This window comes from Suncus etruscus, chromosome 3, assembly GCF_024139225.1.
Source record: "Suncus etruscus isolate mSunEtr1 chromosome 3, mSunEtr1.pri.cur, whole genome shotgun sequence".
Lineage (NCBI taxonomy): Eukaryota > Metazoa > Chordata > Mammalia > Eulipotyphla > Soricidae > Suncus > Suncus etruscus.
In genome coordinates, this window is record NC_064850.1 from 130,145,186 (window position 1) to 130,167,302 (window position 22,117).

Consider the following 22,117-nt stretch of genomic DNA (forward strand, 5'->3'; position numbering starts at 1 on the left):
AGAAGTGGAGTTCACTTCTATGGAGGCTCCCTGTATGTGTATGATTTATTTAAAGGTGAAATTTGACAAGTCAACTTGACTACAATTCTGACTACAATTCTCTAATTCTCCTATCACATTTATTTTGATTGAAGTGTGGCATTTTAACCCCTAATCTATAGACACATAAAGAAATATATAAATATAATATGTGGAAGTAGTGGATCTGTGCTTACACAGTAAAATTAGAAGAGTTTTTACTATTTTCCCAGCATTGCTCTTTGCTATCTTATTGTTATTGTCTAATACTCATTCATTATCTTCTAAAAGTCACCTAATTCCTTTGGGAGAATTTTCTTACCTACAGCAAATATATTTGGGGGTGATTATGTACTGAAGGTATGAGGGGTCCCTAAGGCCTCTTCTGCTAGAAATTTAAGGGGATAACTCCAACATAGCTTATTATAAAAATTATCGTTAATCTTTTGATTATCAGTATTTCAGTCACATCTTTAGTGTCAGCAAGGGTTCTGAATGTCTGACTTCTGCATCTGCTGTTTAACCTTCAAACTTACTCCTTTTATCAAGATCCTAATAAGTTTGTGATATATTTATGTCACATAGAGCTAGTTGTTGTTAGTGACAAACAATATAATAAATATTATTTTTGAAGGGAAAGAAGGAAGCATTGTTTATTTAGTTATGCATATATTAAATTCAGTATGTATAAATAGCTCCAGTGACAACATGAATTATTAAAATGTCACTTACATTATACATGACTCATTATTAATTGCTACATTTCATTGGTCATGACTAGCATAAAATGAGTATCTGAGTTGTAAGTGCTAATAATATTATGACGCAGTTATTTTATATGCAAAGTAAAATACTCACTGGGACACCTAATTTGTAAAATAATACACATATGACATCATTTAAGGTATTAGAATATGCACTTAAGGCATTTCTTATTTCTGGAAAGTATGTTTACTCTTAGTATGTTTCATCATTTGTAAAACAGAACCACTATCTTCAAAGCATCATGAGTTAAATGAATTGACTATGAAAATGGCAATAAAATCTTTCATTATGTATGACCCCCAAATAAGTCAAAATTCTCAAAGAATGTCTCCAAGGTTAAATTTATACTCATATGAAGCAGAAAAAATAGGACTGACCTTTGAAATAAGATCACATAAAAGAATAAATAAAGCATTTTAATAGCTCAATTTGACAAAAAATCTTTTGGGGGGTTAGGCCACACCTGGTGATGCTTAGGGGTCACTCCTGGCTCTGAGTTCAGAAATTGCTCCTGGCTTGGGAACCATATGGGATGCCGCGAAATCAAACTATGATCTGTTCTAGATTAGCCATGTGCAAGGCAAATGCCCTACTGTTGCACCACTGCTCAGGCCCCTGACAAAATTTTGACAATGTTTTTGATGACCTGTTGTTTTTTTAATTAAACAGAAGATTTCCCATTGATTGAATTTTATCAATCGTGCATAAAATACATACAAATTTTAGAAATTATATCCATTAAACTACATTTTGGCATCCTTCCTTTTAAAACTTTAACTATTATGATGGTTCATTTGAAAACAACATAGGTGAAATAGCCCCATTAATTCTACATAAACACTTAAACTAGCTTTTCAGTCTTAAGAGGAATCACTGGTAAAATGTTTAATGCTTTTAAATTATTAGAAGTAAGAAACCTTTAGGAAAAGAATCATCAGGAACAATTCAGTGATCCATTCAAATTATCTGGAATAGTTTTAAATATAAGAAATATTGTAGGGCTCCTCTCAATCTTATATTATAAATTACAATTTCTTTAGAAGTAGAAAAGAAAAGGAATATACAGTCATAAAAGAAGGTATATGTAAATCCTTACATCAAATAATACATCAAAATATTAGAATTATGGCTTAATTAGTGATAGACTAACAGTAGTAGGCAAACAGCAAAGTAGTGACTTATTTTTTATAATAATTTTTAATTTGACCAAAGTGGATTACAAATCATTCATAGTATTTTAGGCACATAATGACATTGAATCAGGGGCATTCCCATCACTAGTGTTGTCCTCCCTCCACCCCTGTTCCCTGCATGAATCCCATATTGCCCCTCCTTTGCCAGGCTGCTAGTATAAATAATCCCCTTTGTGTCTAGCTTGTTGTAGATTGGGTTTGGATTCTGTTGTCATTGGCTTTGGATTTGGTGTATAAGTTGATCTTTTTTTATTTCTACTCAATGTTAATACGACTGTTTGGTCTTGGTGCCCTCCATTATTTCCCCCTCAATTTGTGAGGCAGAACAAGAGATGCAAGTTAATGTGGTTCTGTTTGGAGATAGGAAAAAAAAAAAAAAGAAAAAGAAAAAGGGGAGAGGGCAAAAATTCTAACAAGCAAAAAACGGGAGGAATTCTTCTAGAGACTATAAAAATCAGTTTAAGGAAAGAAAGGGGAAAAGGAAGTTATCTTAAGAGTTGTATGGGGCCGGGCGGTGGCGCTGGAGGTAAGGTGCCTGCCTTGCCTGCGCTAACCTAGGACGGACCGCGGTTAGATCCCCCGGTGTCCCATATGGTCCCCTAAGAAGCCAGGAGCAACTTCTGAGCGCATAGCCAGGAGTAACCCCTGAGCGTCACAGGGTGTGGCCCAAAAACCAAAAAAAAAAAAAAAAAAAAAAGAGTTGTATACTATAAAACTTAATAAAGTATAATTAATAGTACTCTATACTCAATAGAAAATTCTTTTCTCTTACCTTCCTTTTGGGAGTACACCTTCTCTTTCCTTCTCTTCCGATTCCTTCCCTTTCTTTTCCTCTTTTTTCTTTGATTTTTTGACTAAACCTAGAGATGCAATAAAAACACTCTCAGCTTTTTGCTCATTGATTACTCTGGGGAAAGTTATCAGGATAGATCTTGGGTCAGCTACATAAAATGTAAACTACCTTACCCATTACATTTTCTTGATAGCCTACAATTTTGATTCTAGCTTATAATTGTTAAACAGTAATTACTGAAATAGCATGTAAAGTTTATCACAATTGAACTTTTCAACATCTGAGATATTAAAGTCATTTTATCTACATTACATTACATTTTATCTACTACTAAACATTAAATAAATTACCAGCATTATTTAAAAAGAAGTTTCTTCCATCATTTATTTGATGGAATTTAGACTTTTAGACAAAGGAGCTGTAGAAGTTCTATTGTTAAAAAACTATGGTTATTAAATAGCTAGATAAATAATTTTACCTAATAAAATCACCCCACTATTATCTATGTTTTTCTATCTCAAATCTCTTTAAAATCAATTTGTAAGATCAGGACGACAGTACAAGATTTCCATATGGCTGAATTCCACTTTATCTCCAGCACCACATCATTTCCTGAGCACTATCAAGACACAGAATTGGGGTTACCTTAAGTATTGCCAAGCGTGGCCCAACTGTCCTCCCTCACACACAAAAAATCACCTTCTTCCTTGAAATAGTAGTATAAATAAGTTATTTAGTACCTCATTGTAAAAAACAGTCAATGATATGATGCATGATAATGGACTAAATAGCTCTATGAATTATCATCATAATATTAACATCTCAACATCTTCATGAAATCAAATGTTAAGAAAAAATGTCTAACTCAAAATGAAATACACAGCTTCCTCGGTTATCTATTTGTTTGTGAATATTTAAAATACTAGAGACAATTTTATAAGGTTAAAAGTGAGATTATCACCAATGCATTTCTCTCAAGTTGGACTTATTTTTAATATGGCATATTTTTAATATGGATGTGATTCAGCAAACCAGTACTGAATCCATAAGAACCTACTTTATATAATTTCATCACCCATATCTTGTATCCTCTTTTTCCATGCTGTTTATTTACTTCTATTTTACTTCTTATTTCTTCAAGAATATCAATTTTGTCCTCCATAAGAGATATTTATTTTTCCCTGTAGTTTAGTTATTGTTTGAATAAAATCTCTTTTCTCTTTCTTTCTTTCTTTCTTTCTTTCTTTCTTTCTTTCTTTCTTTCTTTCTTTCTTTCTTTCTTTCTTTCTTTCTTTCTTTCTTTCTTTCTTTCTTTCTTTCTTTCTTTCTTTCTTTCTTTCTTCTTTCTTTCTTTCTTTCTTTCTTTCTTTCTTTCTTTCTTTCTTTCTTTCTTTCTTTCTTTCTTTCTTTCTTTCTTTCTTTCTTTCTTTCTTCTTTCTTTCTTCTTTCTTTCTTCTTTCTTTCTTCTTTTCTTTCATTTTCTTTATTTTTCTTTCTCTCCCTCTCCCTTCCTTCCTCTCTTCCTTCCTTCCTTCTTTCTTTTCCTCCCTCCCTCCCTCCCTCCTTCCTTCCCTCCCTCCTTCCTTCCCTTCCTCCTTCCTTCCTTCTCTCCCTCCCTCCTTCCTTCCTTCCTTTCCTCCCTCCTTCCTTCCTGCTCTCCCTCCCTCCTTCCTTCCTTCTCTCCCTCCCTCCTTCCTTCCTGCTCTCCCTCCCTCCTTCCTTCCTTCTCTCCCTCCCTCCCTCCCTCCCTCCTTCCTTCCTTCCTTCCTTCCTTCCTTCCTTCCTTCCTTCCTTCCTTCCTTCCTTCCTTCCTTCCTTCCTTCCTTTCTTCCTTCCTTCCTTCTCTCCCTCCCTCCTTTTAATTATACTTACACATCGATGTCTAATTGGTCTATTTTATGTGAGAACCTACAACATAATATATTCATTTTATAAAATATATTAGTAGGAAATAATAGTTAAATTAAATATCTAAGTGAAAATTGATAAATAAAAAGAAAACGTAGGATTTTAAGAAATAATTACTTTCCTTTTGACTTTTGAGCCATACCCAGCTGTGCTTAAGGATTCCTCTTGGCTTTCCACTCTGAGATCACTTCCAGAGGTCTGATCAGGGTTGGCTATATGCAAGATGATTGATTTATTTCCTGTACTTTCTCATCTCTGGGCCAAAAATTAATATTTTCTAAAAAATTTGACCCTGATTAAAACTATTTAATGACAGAAAACCATACAAATTTTCATCACTATACTCTATATAAGAGTATTTCCTTCTGTCAACCATTGCTTCAGGTTTCCCTCTTAACTACTCCTATTCTCTCCCATATCTTGAGTCTTTGGCAAATTTAGTTCTTAAAGTCAGCAAGTGAATAGGGACAGATGCAAAATTATTTATCTCATCTGTAGGATACAATGAGACATAGTATGGAAATAGAAAATGGTCAAAGACAACAGAACTTGAAAATATTTTTCTTATGAAAGTTCCTAGATGATCAGTATCAGACAAAACAGACTTTTGTAATTATATTTTATGATCAAACTAAAATGTATATAAGATCATATTTAAAACATATAAAGAAGACAGTATATAATTTTGATTTAATTTATTTTAAGAAATACTTGTACTAAATACATCTCAATTTATATAAATATATTTTATGCATGTTGGTGTGAAAAAAAATAAAGTGCTTTAAATCATTCAATATGATCCTTTTGAATAATTCCATTTACAATCTTGAAATAAATTTATCTTTTATAAAATAAGCTAAATGCTGATAGTCAATGTAATTTAGAAAAAATTTATGAGAAATTAGCAAAATTTTTAGATTTCAATGAATACTATTTTTCTGTTGAAAGGGAAACATAATTTCATGTGACTTTCCATGCAGCATATCTTTACATATTCTCATTTTAATTTAATTCTGATAGATATCTAATAAAACCAGAGAGAGACACATGACTGCTGATCTCACTATTAATGGGTCTGTTATTTACTACCATTGTATAGCCCATTATGTTGATGATACTGAAAACTAAAAAAAAAATTAAGTTCTATTGTTATTTAATAATAATAAATATTTTGGAGTTTTTATTAGTTATAAAAATTTATCATTATAATCCATGCAATAAGTTACACATTCTTATGGCAGTCATGTCTGTCATCACTGTTCAGAGCTCCTGATTATATTTGCAAGGGTATATAATGATGGGACATAACATAGTATTATTAAGAAAACCACCCAATACTCTGATGCATGTTGGTTCTTCAAATTGCTGACCCAACTCAGCAGGTTTCAGAAGCAATTCCCTTGATTAGCATTTATAAGAGTTTTTTTTATTTTTTTATTTTAACAACTTTATTACATACAGGATTGTGTTTGGGTTTCAGTCATGTAAAGAACGCCACCCATGGGACTTGAGAGATAGCATGGAGGTAAGGCGTTTGCCTTTCATGCAGAAGGTCATCGATTCGAATCCCGGCGTCCCATATGGTCCCCCGTGCCTGCCAGGAGCAATTTCTGAGCCAGGAGCCAGGAATAACCCCTGAGCACTGCCGGGTGTGACCCAAAAGCCACACCAAAACCCCCCAAAAAAACCCCAAAAAAACAAAAGAACGCCACCCATCACCAGTGCAACATTCCCATCACCAATGTCCCAAGTCTCCCTGCTCCCCACCCAACCCCCACCTGTACTCTAGACAGGCTTTCTATTTTCCTCCTACATTCTCATTATTAGAATAGTTCAAATCATAGTTATTATAAGAGTTTTTAAGTAGAACTAATGGTACTGCTGGGAACCATACATAGGTAAAAATATCTGCAAATAAATTAGCCTCTAGAACTACATGGGAAGAGAGTTTGTAGTCATTCAAATGTGTTATAAGCCAGTATATATTTAAAAAAAGCTGTCTCTTAAGATGTAAAGTTAATTAATGTCTTTCTAAATTTTGAATTAGTCATGAATAGGTTAGTCATTTCCAATTTGAAATTCTGTGCAAAATATCCTGCCAGGTATATAGGAAGTACTCTTTAAGAATGAGCACTGTTGATATTATCTCTAAAGAAAATAGAGCCAAGGTGACAATTAATGACCAGAGTATCAGGATAATTTTAGCCCTAGTTTGGCTTTAGTCAGTGTATTTACAGGTCCTAGAGCACCAAAATATAAACTCATCTCCAGGGTAAGAGACAGTCTTTATTAGAGATCTTGTCATATCAAAAGGTAATCCAAGGTCACAATATAGAGCATGGATGTTTAAAATTTCGCTATCAAACCCATTGAGAACAAACAAATTTGAGTATGAAATACAATTCCATAGCAATGAATTGTCTCATATTCACATATCTTAAACTATTTACTTTAAGTCCATTTACTTGGATAAGAAATATCACTTGGGGGTTTTCCCTTGCACCAGAAATGTCCACTATTTCTAAAAATAAGAAAATGAGGTTAAAAAAATTTTTTTTTGTATTTTGGGCCACATCTGGTGATGCTCAGGGGTTAATACTGGCTATGTGCTTAGAAATTGCTCCTGGGGTGGGGAGGAAGGACACTTGATATATTCGTCATGGGAATGTTGCACTGGTGAAGGAGTATATATATATATATATATAAATATGTATAACTACATATATTTATATATAATATATATTTATATATAATATATATTTATATTGCACTGGTGAAGGAGTATATATATAATATATATAAATATATATATTAAAAATCCAAAAAATGGGAATGTTGCACTGTTGAAGGAGTATATATATAATAAACATATATATATTAAAAATAAAAAGAAAAGATATATATAATAAATATATATATTACAAATAAAAAGAAAAGATAAGGCCTCCCAATTCTTACTGCAGGCTGTGTTCTTTACATTGACTGTATAGAAAGAGGAGGTACAGGAAGTGCACCCCATATACACCTCAACACAGGCCCTTTGCCTGGTCTGTATTGTGAATTGGGGGACAAAAAGAAAAAGAAATTGCTCCTGGCTTGGAGGACCATATGGGAAGCCGGGGATTGAAACAAGGTCCATCTTGGATCAGCTGTGTGCAAGACAAACACCCTACAGATGTGCTATAGCTCTGGCACCATAAATTAGGTAAAAAAATTTTATTCAGTTATTCAGATATTTTCTTCTGAACTCTAGAAAAGTGAAACTTACTTGATATATTTTAATTTCTCAATTAAAATTATTTTAATTAAAATTAATTAAAATTAATATTCATGTATTTAAATTTTTATTTCTATTTGTTTATATTTAAATTGCTGAAGCCTATTGAAGTGTAGTTGAATATACTTACCTTTCTCCAAAGCTATAATATATGTGCCAGTGGCTATGTTTCTATGCAATATAAACTTAAATCACAAGACCATATCACTATCAATATCACAAAAAAATTTAGAAGTTAAGGAATATATGATAGAGTCTGGGAGATGAACCAGTGTCCTAAAATACGTGCTTTTCATGAAGAAGCCAGAGGTTAATCTCACAAAAATCTCATAGAGCTACTCAGAAAAACTGCATTATGACTAGCTCCTGAGTACTGCCTGGTTTGTCTTCCCAAACAAAAAGCAAGCAAGCAAAAAATTATAGAAATTGATTTCAGGGGTTGGAGAGATAGCATGGAGGTAGGGTGTTTGCCTTGCATGCAGAAGGACAGTGGTTTGAATCCCAACATCCCACATGGTCTCCCTAGCCTGCCAAGAGTGATTTCTGAGCTAAGAGCCAGGAGTAACCTCTGAGGGCTGCCGGGTGTGACCCAAAAACCAAAAACCAAAAAAAAAAAAAAAAGACATTGATTTCAAAAAAATTATGTAAATCACAGCTAGTTACTTATGGATAATATCTGCTATATCTAGTCAAAGACAATGAACCTCAGTAAAGCACATTGTGGAAATGCACTTTATTAGCAAACTTTCAGTACATTAAGGGCCATGTCTTAAGTATAATTTCTGTAATTTGCAAAACTCAATAAACATTCATTTATTATTTATTCATATAAGTATGTTTGTGACTTTTGAACTTTAACATTTTATTTCCATCCTTGTATCCTTCAATATTGAGCTATAAATGTGACCTTAAACAAACATAAGACAGGAGTTTCAGGATGAGAAATATCATTTATCTTCCAAAATGACAGTTTGCTTCAGGAGTTTATATTACAAAATGCACTATTACACATTTCTTTAGTGAATTATGGGATTTCAGGAGGAAATAAAACAAACTTTGCTGTTTTAGCAGTTTTACTGGCATGACTTTTTAATGCAATAAAATAGACATTCCAATATCATAAGTCTTAATTCTACCAAAGCTATTTTTTTCTATAAAATCAATAGGCCTAAATTTTTAAATGACCTGCATGTTTCAAACAATAATAGTACAGAAATAACGTGCAGAGTCCCAGGACAACTCATTGATTTTACAGCAGGTAATAGTGATATATCATCATAACCACTTGGGCAGTATAATTTTACCAAAAAAAGCATTAGGCTGCATTTTTAAGTAAAATTTGATTTTGTTAAAATTTCTAGAACACTTGAGAGAATTTGTATCAATAAAATGAAAAACTGCTTTTATTGAAATAACATTACTACATCTCTATATTGAAAAGAAGGGGAAAAGCCTAAGTGGCAGGACTCAGGTTTATCAGTTTCTCATATGCAAGGCTCTACTTTAAGTCATCCTTCTGAAATGCAGAAAATTTTTCATAAAAATCCAATACTTTATATCCATATTCCAACATTACCTAAAAATAGTTACCTTAGCATTACTTGATAATGACAAATTTGGCCTATATGACTCTTGATTATTACTGAAGAGCTTATAAGTGTGTGCAAGTACTGAAGATAGTGTTTTTAAGAGAGATACTACGAAATGTTTTAAATGATTTTTTTTAAAATTCCCTCATTAAAAGCAACCACAGATTCAAATCCAACAATGCCAGATATCACTAGAGTTTAAGAATGTTGTGTTGTGCAGGTGTGTCATTATGGTAGGGGATCAATAGAACTGCTGTGATGAGCTTAATGTCAAGACTGCTATGTCAGATGGTGATCAATGGACAATGTGGTACTATGGCTTAAACTCAAGATATCCTTCCTGACAGGCCAGTGCTTCAAAACTCTGAGCAATCTCCCAGCTCTATAAGAATGTTTATAATATAACCATCCTTTAATATTAGCAGCTACTCAGTAAAAGAGATTTAACAGTACCATTTTCAATGTGAAACTGAAGCACAGAAGAAACTTGGTCACCTTCAAAGAGTTCTTATTATCACAGAATGTTTTTCTTTTCTTATTACATCTATATGATGATAAATATTAAATAATTATTTTAGTTATCAGCTCATAAAAATCAACATATAATAGCTTAAAATTATACAGGAGTAGCTATCAATTATTTCTCAATAAAATTTAAAAATCTAAGAAAGTTGGCTCAGTTCACCTAGCTATTATGGAACTAAAATAGCCTTAACTTGAAAAGACTAGAATAAGACTTCAAGGCTTTCACTTTTGTGCATATCATAGTGTGTTAACAAGAAAAACATCCTTAGAAAGGTTGCCCATATCTGCAAAGAAACACAGTGGGTTTAGTGTTTGCTTTACATGTGAATAATTGGCACTGAATCTATATAATGCCATTTATGGTTCCCCAATCTTTACCAGGAGTGATCTCTGAGAACTGCTGAGCCCAAAGAAACCCAAATGTAATAATGTTACCTGTACAATTTTCATAGTAAATATTTTGTGTTAAAGGGGATAGATTTCCAAAGTCATAAGTTATGAGTTATTGGTATGAGTCAAATTTATTTTTACTGTACTAGTGATCAAATACCAGGTGTCAAAACCAATATACACTGAGATATGAACTTCAATATTGATGTTATAATGAAACTATTTTAATTTCTGAGATCAAAAACATGCCACTGGAGGATATTAAGATGAATAAATTCTGATTTGACCAAAGTTCCCCAAGAATGGCAGAGTATGGTTGTATATACCTAGGTTCCCAGCTAGTAAGGAACACCAGCTATAAGCCCAGGTTGATTCATTACCAGTCCTTCCTAGGTTTCCAGGGAACCATATTAATTATCTTAACAGAACAACAAAGTTTCAGAAGCTTCACTGTTGACTTCAAAACTCAAAGAAAACAATTAGCTATGACCTTCATAGTGGAATGTGGAATATAGCCCTAATCTAATTATCAATTCCTTAAGGATATTTACTTCTACAAGTATGCAATGGTTGCAAAATTTCACTGCATAAAGTTTTATTTTATCCTGATGTTAAACAACTTTAATACTTTTCTGGCAAAATCTAATCTGACTTACAAATGTCTCTTGACTTTAATTAACTGCTTTCCATTACTTTTTTTCCTTAGAGAAGCTGCTGAATCTGTTTAATTACTCAAGTGACATGGGGAACAGGAAAGACATGGAGGTATGATATGCTATCATCCATCTGTTCTAAAGAAAAAAAAAGGTTTAGTTGTAAACCTAAAATATTAATAGTTTGAACTGAGTACTTGATCCTATATCAAGTTGTACCATGTAATTTTTGCCTGGTTATTTATTATATATCTCGAACTTAAATGATTTCTGAATAATAGCATGCAAAATGATTCTGTAAAAAAAGATAGTAGCTCACGAAGATAGTATAGGGGTTAAAAGACAGGTACTGCATACAATGGACTTAGTTTCCATCTTCAGCACTACTTGGTCATCAAGTACTACCCTGGAGATCTTCATGAACTTTTAGGTTGGCTTGAAAAAATTCTAGAATGCATAGTTCAAATAGTACTGCATGTATTGGCCCTTATACTGATCCACCAAACCCACCAAACCCAAGGTTCAGAGCACCATATGAACAGGCAAACTATGTTGCTCTTTTCTACACATGACATTTGACTTCCTCTGTCCTCCATTACAGTAAAGTCATGGTCACCACAAAAACTCAGCTTCCACATGATGTGTATTTCTCTGGTTACCTCTTTCACCATCACATATGGCTTTCAAGGAAGCTCCTCCAAGTTGCCAGATTCCCTCTCATCTCATGGGGCTGTGTAAACAATCTAGAATAACCACATGATTCATATACACACACCTGCTTAATTCTTTACATAAATGTAACCTGCTTAGTTAGGTTGATTTTTCCTTACATCCTAAATGAAAATTGTAATATGTCCCTAGATATTCTACTCATACTTCATTCTACCCATTACAATCAGCGTTGAAATAGATGCGATGTCAAGTGCCATAAATTATTGGACTATTTTACTATGCCTTCCTTAGTATAAACTTCATATAGATAAATCTTAAGTATATTTTGTCCCCACTGTACCTGTAGTTGAAGTGAATAATACAATATGCCCACATGCCAGGATTCCTGCTCCTCTCCTATGGGTATAGCTGGGAATCTGAGCAGACAGCTGGTCAATGGCCTCCTGGGCTGACCACTTAGTCCAGGAGACCGAGATCCCCCCCATGCCAAACTGGTCTTCAGGGCCAGGTTTGGCAACTGGGCTCTGGGGGGAAGGGGGAGGAGGGAAACTCCTCCTGTATTCATACTGGACCCCCTGCAGCGGTGTCTTTTCTTACTAATACTCATTTTTATAACCGCGGGGGCACAAATGCGCCTGTGCGACAAACATACTTTTTAAGCATTATCTGAAAATGTTCTTCATTCTAGACGATTTCTAGGAAAGGAAATGGAATACCAAAGATTTGGATGATAACATTCAAATAGATCTTTAAAGTCAGTCTTTATGGACATGACTTTCCGTACTGACTCCAAGCCAAAGTCACAAACAATACATACATACATATATATATATATATATATATATATATATATATATATATATAGTATATAGCCCCTGTTATGTATTGCCTCTCCCCTACCCCTGTGTCTCCACTATCCTTTCATTTTTCAATCCTAATCCGTTACCTCCCCCTAATTTAACCCTCTTTACCCTCAGTTCCTAACTCGGTAGGCACCAAGATTGACCTCCTGCCCCAACAGACCACCTTCCAGCTCCTCAATGAAAGACACCCTCTGGGTCCCCGTTCTCATGCATCGGCAAAGAACTACAACCAGCACGCCTGCTGACTCATGCTTGATGGCCCCTCTCACCCCCAATAATCGTGGACTGTTGCATGATACAGGAATCGGCCTCAGCAAAACTCCCAGCTCAAAGACACTATATGATCTGGTAATGCAGCAAAGCATCTCTCAAATTCAATTCCAAGGCCTGTGAATCGAAAAGTACCTTGGCTTTTACTCCCCACAAGAATATATCAAAAGACTTAATTGGGAGTCTAATATTGCCTATGGAAGCTCAATACCTGTATAACAATATATCTTAAGATGTGTATTCCTAAATATACAAGTAGCCTCCTCCACCACTTATTTTATTTGAATATCTTTTCTTTTTAACTCAGTTTTATTTATTTGTTCTATTTTAATATATACATTTTTCCTGTATCCTTACCATTTTTGGTGCTGCTTGGTACAAAAAGCCTTGACTGGGATAAAAGCTCAGAACAAAACCAGAAGACAGAGACTATATGTGTAGCCTGACATCCTTACCCAGAATAGCATCAGCAACACAGTATTACACCATACATTTTTGTATGGGCACAGTAAAAAAAAGGGGGAAACCACAGACACAGAAACAAGATCTTATCTTCTAGGAAGAAGAACTCACTTTTTATAGCAGAAGGGTGCCTCCCATCCTGAACATGTGTCATGTGGATACAATCAGTCCACAGGAGATTGGACAGTTAGTCCAATCTGAAACCCCAGATCTCTGACGTAGAAATGATACAGCTCCAGACAACACCACCAGGAACTAAGATCCACTGGGAGATTTATAACACTACTCTGGCACCAACTTGTGCCAGTTTTGATATGACAACGAGGAAAGGAAAACTTGACCTAAGACCAGGCTGTCCTATCACAGCACCTAACACTAAATGGAAATCAGAAGAGATATCGTCCTTTGAACTGTGAAAAATAAGAGCACCAACAATAGAAAACTGACTTTGACAACCGTGACTGAACAGAGCCTACCTTGGGACTAATAAGGAAAATCGTACCCTAGGCTGTAGTCCAGGACACATAAACAACAACAACAACAACAACAAGATGTCTTATTGCAGAAGTCCAACTTGGACAACAGAGACTGAGCAGAAACTTTGGATCCATAATATCCTAGGCTTCGGCTTAGGGACTGAATGAAAACAGGGAGCAAGTGTTACAGAAGACTGAACACCACAACAACGATGGATAGAAACCTCTAGAACCTTGAGACTCTATCCTAGATCCTGACCTATAACCTGCGCAAATACCAAGATCACTAGCTACAGTGGCTTGATTTTCTCACACACAACCGAGAGGAAACTTTCCTGGCATCACAAAAGAAGCCTTTGGGATGGGGTAATGAGTATATAGGGAGCCAGGGGTTGATTCCATGATGGTATGCTTCGAGGGTGGAGAAACCCTGAATCTCTTAGGCCACGGGAATTCCCTTTTTTCCCCAATGCTTACTGTGCCTATGCAAAAAAAAAAAAAAAAAAGTGGGGGGAACTCCAAACCCTATCACTCCAGCGCCCATACTTTTTCTTGTTTTGTTTTGATTTGTTAGTTTTTTACTTTATTTTCCTTCTTTTTTTCTTGCACTTTTCTCATTCTTTTTCACTCTTGTGGTTATTATTTAGAGATTTATTTTTATTTTTATTTGCCGGGTCCATTTTTTTTCTTTTTTCTTTCATTTTTCTTTTCTTTTTTTTTTCTCTCTCTATTCTTTCATTTTTTGGTAGTTATCACCAAATTTTTCTCCCCTTTTTCTTATCCTTTTTATCTCCAATGATGGTGGAATAGATGCTAAATCTACAACAAGCTGTAAAGTGGAGACCAGTTGCACTAGCATACTGGAGGGTAGAGGCGGGAGATATGGGATGCATACTGGGAACAGGGGTGGAGAAAGGACAGCACTGGTGGTGGGAATGCCCTTCATTCATTGTCACTGTGTACCATAAATGATGCAGTGAAAGATTTGTAATGCACTTTGGTCACAATAAAAATTAAAAAAAATAATACAATATTTTGAATTATTAATAAACATAGGAATAAGTGAATAGATGATTAGTGAAGCCATTTTCAAAGTAAAAAAAGAAAAGATATTAAAGGATCATCTGTGCATGTGACACTTTGGGAGTATCAAGGGACCTATTGAATAAGGTGATGAACAGATATTCTTAGAGTGAATATTGAGTCTACATATAATAACTGGTTTAAAAATGAAGATGTTTACCCTGTGTAAAAATTTTTCCATGACTTTGAGATATTTTTAGTCTGATGAAGCAAAAAAAAATGAGCACTAAGTTAGCAGGATAAAAACAATTAAGTCATATAGACATGACTGTAAATTCTAGAGCAAATGAAACACATAGAAGGGTAATACCCAAGGTTGAGGAGAGGGACTGAGGCCTTGAGCATGAAGAAGAGAAGAATTTATCATGGTAAGGAAAAGAGGACTTCATGTAACCAAAAAGATGCTCTAGATTTAAAAACAATTGTCTATGTAAATGTTATTGCAGAAAACTTGTGTTATAGTATTATAACATATTTAGTGTGCACAAATTATTGAACTTATACACAACTTATTGCAGATAACCCTAAATCTATATATCTAAGTATGATCTGACTCTATAATCTTTATGATTTAAGATATTAATATTTTTTCTTAAAATCCATTTTTAAAGGCCCCAACTGGCCTTTATATGTCAATTTGACATTTAGAGAAAAGCCTGTTTACACCACTGACCTCCACCTCCTACGTCTACACTATAGTAGACATTCTATAATGATGAATTGTTATACTTCATTTGCCAATTTTTATAAACTATATAAAATTTTTCTTATTTTCATCCTTTTATAGCATTATCCAGAACTATAGTACATCATCTCTAAGCTCATATGTTTCAGTCCTAGATCCCTGGGTAAGTAATACAACTTATCTGTACCTTTTACAGTAAAAAAAAAAAATAGGTTACATGCAGAATGTCAGATTCTAAGTAGCACGGGCAATAGATACTGAATATGTAAATGTGAGGTGATGGTTAGCTTAGGTGTCCCAGCTGCATGTTCCATATATGATGCTGGCAACTCTGATGTTTGAATTTGTGTCTGGTAGCTCTACTGTCCCTGATCTCCAGAATCACAAGCTATATCACAATTTCACAGCAGTCTGGTGTGGTAATTACAAAATTGCAGGGTGCAACCCTCATTGCATAACACAACCAAAAAGATGCATGAGCACATCAGCCAGGAGTGTAACCTATGGAGCATACATGCTAGGGCATCGAGAAAACCCCAGAGAATGCTATAAACAGAAAGTATGTGAGAACCACAAACAAAAAGTACTATTATACTCCACGAGCAACAACAACTATTACAAACTGTACCTAAAGGAATAGAACACTTAGTGAACCTCCATGCTCATGGAACTACAAACCAATGGGCATAGCAAAAATTTCATGCAGATTAAACAAGAATGTGTGTGACCCTTGATCATCACAATAACATAAAGAGACAGGAGGGATTGGGAAAATGAATACATTTCTAAGAGTCACGTTCCAAGTCTAGTAAATGTTAATACTTCACATAGGCAAAGGCTAGACCTGTAGATTTCTGTGGAAAACCACTTTTTACCCTTCTACTTCAAGCAAGATATCCACAGAAGCAGCTTCCAAAGGGAAGTTATCCCTTCAAAGAAAAAGAACAATATATTAATGAGAAAAAATTGTTGGATTATGTTATCACAGCACTAACCTTAAAATTTATAATTTATGGTAATTTCACATCAGCTATTAGGTATAACATTCATAGCTGTAACTGCTTGATAGTTAACAGGGACCAAAAAATGAATTTGTCACCTACGGTATCACATAGTTTTTCTCTGTCAGAGAAAGTCTTAATGTCAACAATTTTGAAAAGCACCAACAAAGAATATTTTGTGTTATAATTATAACACAATATTTTTGTTATATTTTGGTTAAATTATTAAGAAACTTTTTTTTAGCACAGAAAAATTTTCTGTAATAATTTTAGATCCAAAGTTAGTGGCATCACACATTCTCAGACTTTTCTCAAAACCTCACTTTAAATCAGAATAAAAGTTGTGTCTGTGTCTGTTCTTTTTGCCATTGGTGTTTGGGGGGTTCAAAACTGTATGTGCTCAGGGATTACTCCTGGTTCTATTTTCAGGAATGCTCTTGGTGATGCTCAGGGGACCACAGAGAGAACTAAGGGCCAAATCTGGGTTGGCCATGTGTAATGCAAGCACCTTACCCACTATACAAGCTTTTCAGCTCTGAAGTTTGTATTTGTTGGACACATCCTTTTGGAATGAAAGGTAATAACAATGTTTCTATCATATAGGCTCCCCATGTAAAGCTGACTATGAACTTTTAAGACTTCTCAAAAAATTATTTGTTTATTTTTATAAAGCAGACAAATATATTACTAATAAAAGAAAACAAAAAGGCTTAGGCTTATGCCTAAACCCATAACCAGTTGACCTGAGTGAGCTACTGCATCCAATATATCCAATACTAAACACATAAATAAATAGAATACACAAATACCAGCACATGTAGCACCCTATCTTGTTTCTGGTTGAAAGAATATATCAACAAAATATCAAAAAAATACAAAATATAACAGATATAAAAAACCTGCAACACTCTCCAAAATGAAATTAAAATGGAATGTCAGATTACTTATTTCTAAAAACATGAAGGGAAGAGTAATGTTCAGTTTCCAACAAAGAGAATGGAGAGAGAAAAAGAAAAATGTTTTTTTTATCTTTTTCTTTTAAATTCTCATAGATATATATTCTACAAAATTTTTATCTTTTAAGAAACTTCAATTGTGAGATTACCTAACTATTGAAGCTTGCAAGTTCCATTCAATTTAAGAACTTGGCCTTGATGAAGAAGAGAAGGAGAAGGAGAAGGAGGAGGTGGTAGTGGAGGAGGAGGAAGAGAAGAAGAAGGAGAAGAAGAAGAAGGAGAAGAAGAAGAAGAAGAAGAAGAAGGAGAAGAAGAAGAAGAAGAAGAAGAAGAAGAAGAAGAAGAAGAAGAAGAAGAAGAAGAAGGAGGAGGAGGAGGAGGAGGAGGAGGAGAATGAGGAGAATGAGGAGAAAAAAGAAGAGGAAGAGGAAGAAGGAAGAGAAAGGAGAAGAGGAAGAAAAGAAAGAGGAAGAAGAGGAAGGAGGAGGAGTGAAAAAAGGAGGAGGAGAAGAATGAGAAGATGAAAGGAGAGAAAGAGGAAGAAGAAGAAGAAGAAGAAGAAGAAGAAGAAGAAGAAGAAGAAGAAGAAGAAGAAGAAGAAGAAGAAGAAGAAAAAGAAGAAGAAGAAGAAGAAAGGGGAAGAAAAAGAAGAGGAAGAGAAATAAGAAGGAAGAAGGAGGAGAAGAAGAATAAGAAGGAGAAGAAAGAAGAACACGAAGAGGAAGAGGAGGAAGAAGGAGAAGAAAGAAGAAGAGGAAGGAGAAGGATAAGAGAAAGAAGAAGAGAAATAAGAAGGAAGAAGAAGGAGGAAGAAGAAGAAAGGAAGAAGTAGTAGAAGAAGAAGAAGGAGAGAGGAGGAGGAGAAGAAGAAGAAGAATGAAGAAGGAAAAGAAGAAGAAGAAAAAGAAAAAGAAAGAAAGAAAGAGAAAGAAAGAAAGAAAAAGAAAGAAAGAAAGAAAGAAAGAAAGAAAGAAAGAAAGAAAGAAAGAAAGAAAGAAAGAAAGAAAGAAAGAAAGAAAGAAAGAAAGAAAGAAAAGAAAGAAAGAAAGAAAGAAAGAAAGAAAGAAAGAAAGAAAGAAAGAAAGAAAGAAAGAAAGAAAGAAAGAAAAGAAGAAAGAAAAACTTGACCTTGTAGTTGGGAACATCAACTCTGCAGAAGTGCAGGACTACATCAGAAGGGTCCTAAGTCATCATCAATGTTTCTCAGTAATCAAAATCATAGATAACCTGCTGCCAAATGGCTGGAGAAATATTTTTAGTATCTCTTTGACACATATGTTAGCAGACACTTATAAATGCTATGTTTCTTTTAAAATCTAAACAAAACAGTATATCTGGAATACAACAAGTGCTTGATACATTTATTTTACTCATACCTCCATAACACCTTCAAAAAAAGGTAATAAGTTATAAAAGTATATTCTATTTTGTTTGTTAAATTAATAAGATTTAAGAATATGCAACATTGGGGCCAGAAAGAGTACAATGAGTAAGGCACTTGCTTTACAGGTAGCTGACACAGGTTCAATCCCCAAATTATCAATGGTCCCCTAAACATTGCCAGGAGTGATTCTTGAGCATAAGATGGTATAGTCCCAAAACAAACAAACAAACAAACAAAATCAGCATGATCACAATTCCTGGTTCAAGTAAAGCCATGTATAGAAGCCAATTCTGAAGCAGACAGATGCTGAATGACTATAAAGAAAATGTGCTGTCTCAGTCAACTATAGAAAAAATATTCTGAGTACACATTTGAAGAGGAGGAGGAGAAAAATATTGGTATCACTTCCAACCTATGTCTCTAGGGACAAATGATTTGAATTTTTTCATTTGTTTCTATACCTTTCACCATCTCCATGGATGCACTTTCTAAGTCTTTGCTCTTATTTTGAAATTCTGCTGAGTAAAACACATGTACTAAGAATTTATTGTATTTCAGGTCCACCCTGGGTTTTGTAAGCTCTAGAGAAGAGCCAGGAGACTTCCGGACTAAAGAGCTTAATGAATACCGATTAAGTGGAGTTGGAAACGACGAGCTACATGGAATCGTTTCAAGCCAATAGGGATTTTAGTAGATTTAGTAAAAAGTTTGACTTGGGGGACTAGTCATTGGAGAGAGAAAGCCTTCACAAGTAACAGAGAAAGGCATTCTGCAGAATTCAGAGTAGTTCTCATTTCTGTTTTGTCTCATTTCTGTCATTCTGAGATTGTGAATGCAGAGATGATTGGCATGCATGTAGGAAACTAACATTAGAGCAATTGCATGGGGCTAAGTGGCAATATCTTTGGAGAACAAATGATACCTCTTTTAGAATTTTTAGAGGGGTCTTTAAAATTGGGGTGGACAATAGTTTCACTGTATTCATTGAAAATAAATTGTGCTCATTTATATTATATTCAGGGGAAAAGAGCAAAAGAAATTAGTAATATTTTTCAATATCATTTCATTATTGATCAACTTATTTTTTTATCAAAAAGCATTTATAACTCTTATAGCAATGGACCTTTTAAAACATTTCTGCATTCTAATTTAAACTAGAAGCCTATGAAAGGAAAGCTTCAAAGCAAAACAAAGCAGTTAGATTTACCTTCAAATCCAAGAATAACAGTTTCTGCACAGTTCATAAGCGATCACTGCAGATAAAACACTTGCTGATGATGAGACAACGTAACATTGCCCCAGATGTCAATGTTATTTATCACCACATAACTGAGCATCAGAAACCAATTCACATATAAAGTGCCTATCCCACTAATCACGAGTAGCCCTACTTTTTCTAAATGAAGTCATATTTTTTCTTACTCTCAATAATTTTTGAAACTGAATGCTTTCAAGACACCTGGAAATTGATTTTTAGATTCAAAGTACCATAGTACCTAAAGATGTTTATCAGCAGGTGTTTATCAGAGCTTGGTGGCTGGTATTTGAAACCCCTGGGAGAGGATAAATTCAAGCTGCAGAAAAAACTCTATGTACCTACCTGCCACCATACTCATCTAATACTTTGCTGAAGAATAGCAAAATGCTATTCATTAACTAAGTACAGTCACATAGAGGAAAAATCATAAGACACATTACTTCTGCATGCAGTAGGATTTAGGGCTAATCAGTCTTATTCACTCAAGCTTAACTAACAGTTTATTGCATGCTCTCAAGACTTACAAAAATAAACAGAGTGCATTACCAAAAAGATAAATTCCAGTGATAAAGGAGAAATGATATACTGAAAATATGCCAACAGCAAAAACAGAATGATATGTCATAGAACTCTTAGTGAGGCATAATATTGTTGCCAAGAGGTGATAAAAACTTAGACTAATTTATATTCAATATACTCACAGTAATAGAGAACAAAAGTAAGAATAAATGAATACTTGATACATAGTAAATTTTGTTAAAGACTTAATTCCTCTGGAATTCAACTAAATTCCAACAATTCCTTTCTTTTGTATGTAAACTTTGTATAATATTTTACCCCCTTTTGCTTGTGGTTTGTCAATCTGTCCTTATCCTGTTCTAGTGCTACTCTTTCTAAAACATTTGTACTTTAGATAAGACAAAAATAAGTCCTAATTAGACATTATTTTATATTTTATCCTCATTTCTTTTCTTTCATGTACCCCTCTAGACATCATTTAATGATGCACAAGTATTGAAGACCAACACATTTCTTAGACTCAAGTTGTGCTTAAAAGTTAAAAGATTAGGGGCCTGTGAGGTGGCGCTAGAGGTAAGGTGTCTGCCTTGCAAGCGCTAGCCAAGGAAGGACCGTGGTTCCATCCTCTGTCGTCCCATATGGTCCCCTCAAGCCAGGGGCAATTTCTGAGCACTTAGCCAGGAGTAACCCCTGAGCATCAAATGGGTGTGGCCCAAACAAACAAACAAAAAAGTTAAAAGATTAATAGAGAACAAGAAATTCAGAGGCAGAAGTACTTTTCTGAGTATCAGAGTTTGAAACATTGATTCCTGAAAATAATTGCTCTTATGTCATAACCCATAGACAATTTTGTTTAAAGATGACCTTGGGGTCTCAATGAGGAGATTGTACATTGGGTTGGATAATTGCTTTGCACACAGCCAGCCCAACTTTGATCATAAGCACCTCATATGGTCCCAGAAGTGATCTCTGAATGCAGAGCCAGAAGTAAATCCTAAGTAACTTCAGGTGTGGCCCACAGATAGAAACATAGTTAAAACAAACAAAAAAGATAAAAAATAAATATGTAATTCTGTGGTGACTCCAATTATCAACAACTAAATAAAAGCCAAAAAGTTTTGGTGGTATATAATGATTACTGATCCCAGATCCAAATTGCTTTGAACTGAGGACACTCCATAAAAGACAAAATGAATCCCCTGTACATGGTCACTATCTTATTAACATAAAATTGATAGTTTAAGATGTTAACCATTATGAACTATCTAACATTAAATTAAATAAGAATACTATCATTCTTATTTTAAATTCAATGTTGAATTTTAAATTTATTTTAAATTCAGTTTTAAGTCATCTGATATATCATTTTCACATGTT

General features: G+C 34.3%; 1 protein-coding gene and 1 non-coding gene across 3 annotated transcripts in view; one reads left to right on the forward strand and one right to left on the reverse strand.

Annotated features, from left to right (window-relative positions):
* DLGAP1 (DLG associated protein 1) overlaps nt 1-22,117 on the reverse strand; it is an 882,390-nt gene that overhangs the window by 662,070 nt on the left and 198,203 nt on the right. The gene's annotated exons all lie outside the window — the stretch shown is intronic.
* Nucleotides 7,619-7,751, forward strand: LOC126005191 (small nucleolar RNA SNORA51). The gene has a single exon (XR_007494362.1). It is a non-coding gene; the product is annotated as a small nucleolar RNA SNORA51 (small nucleolar RNA).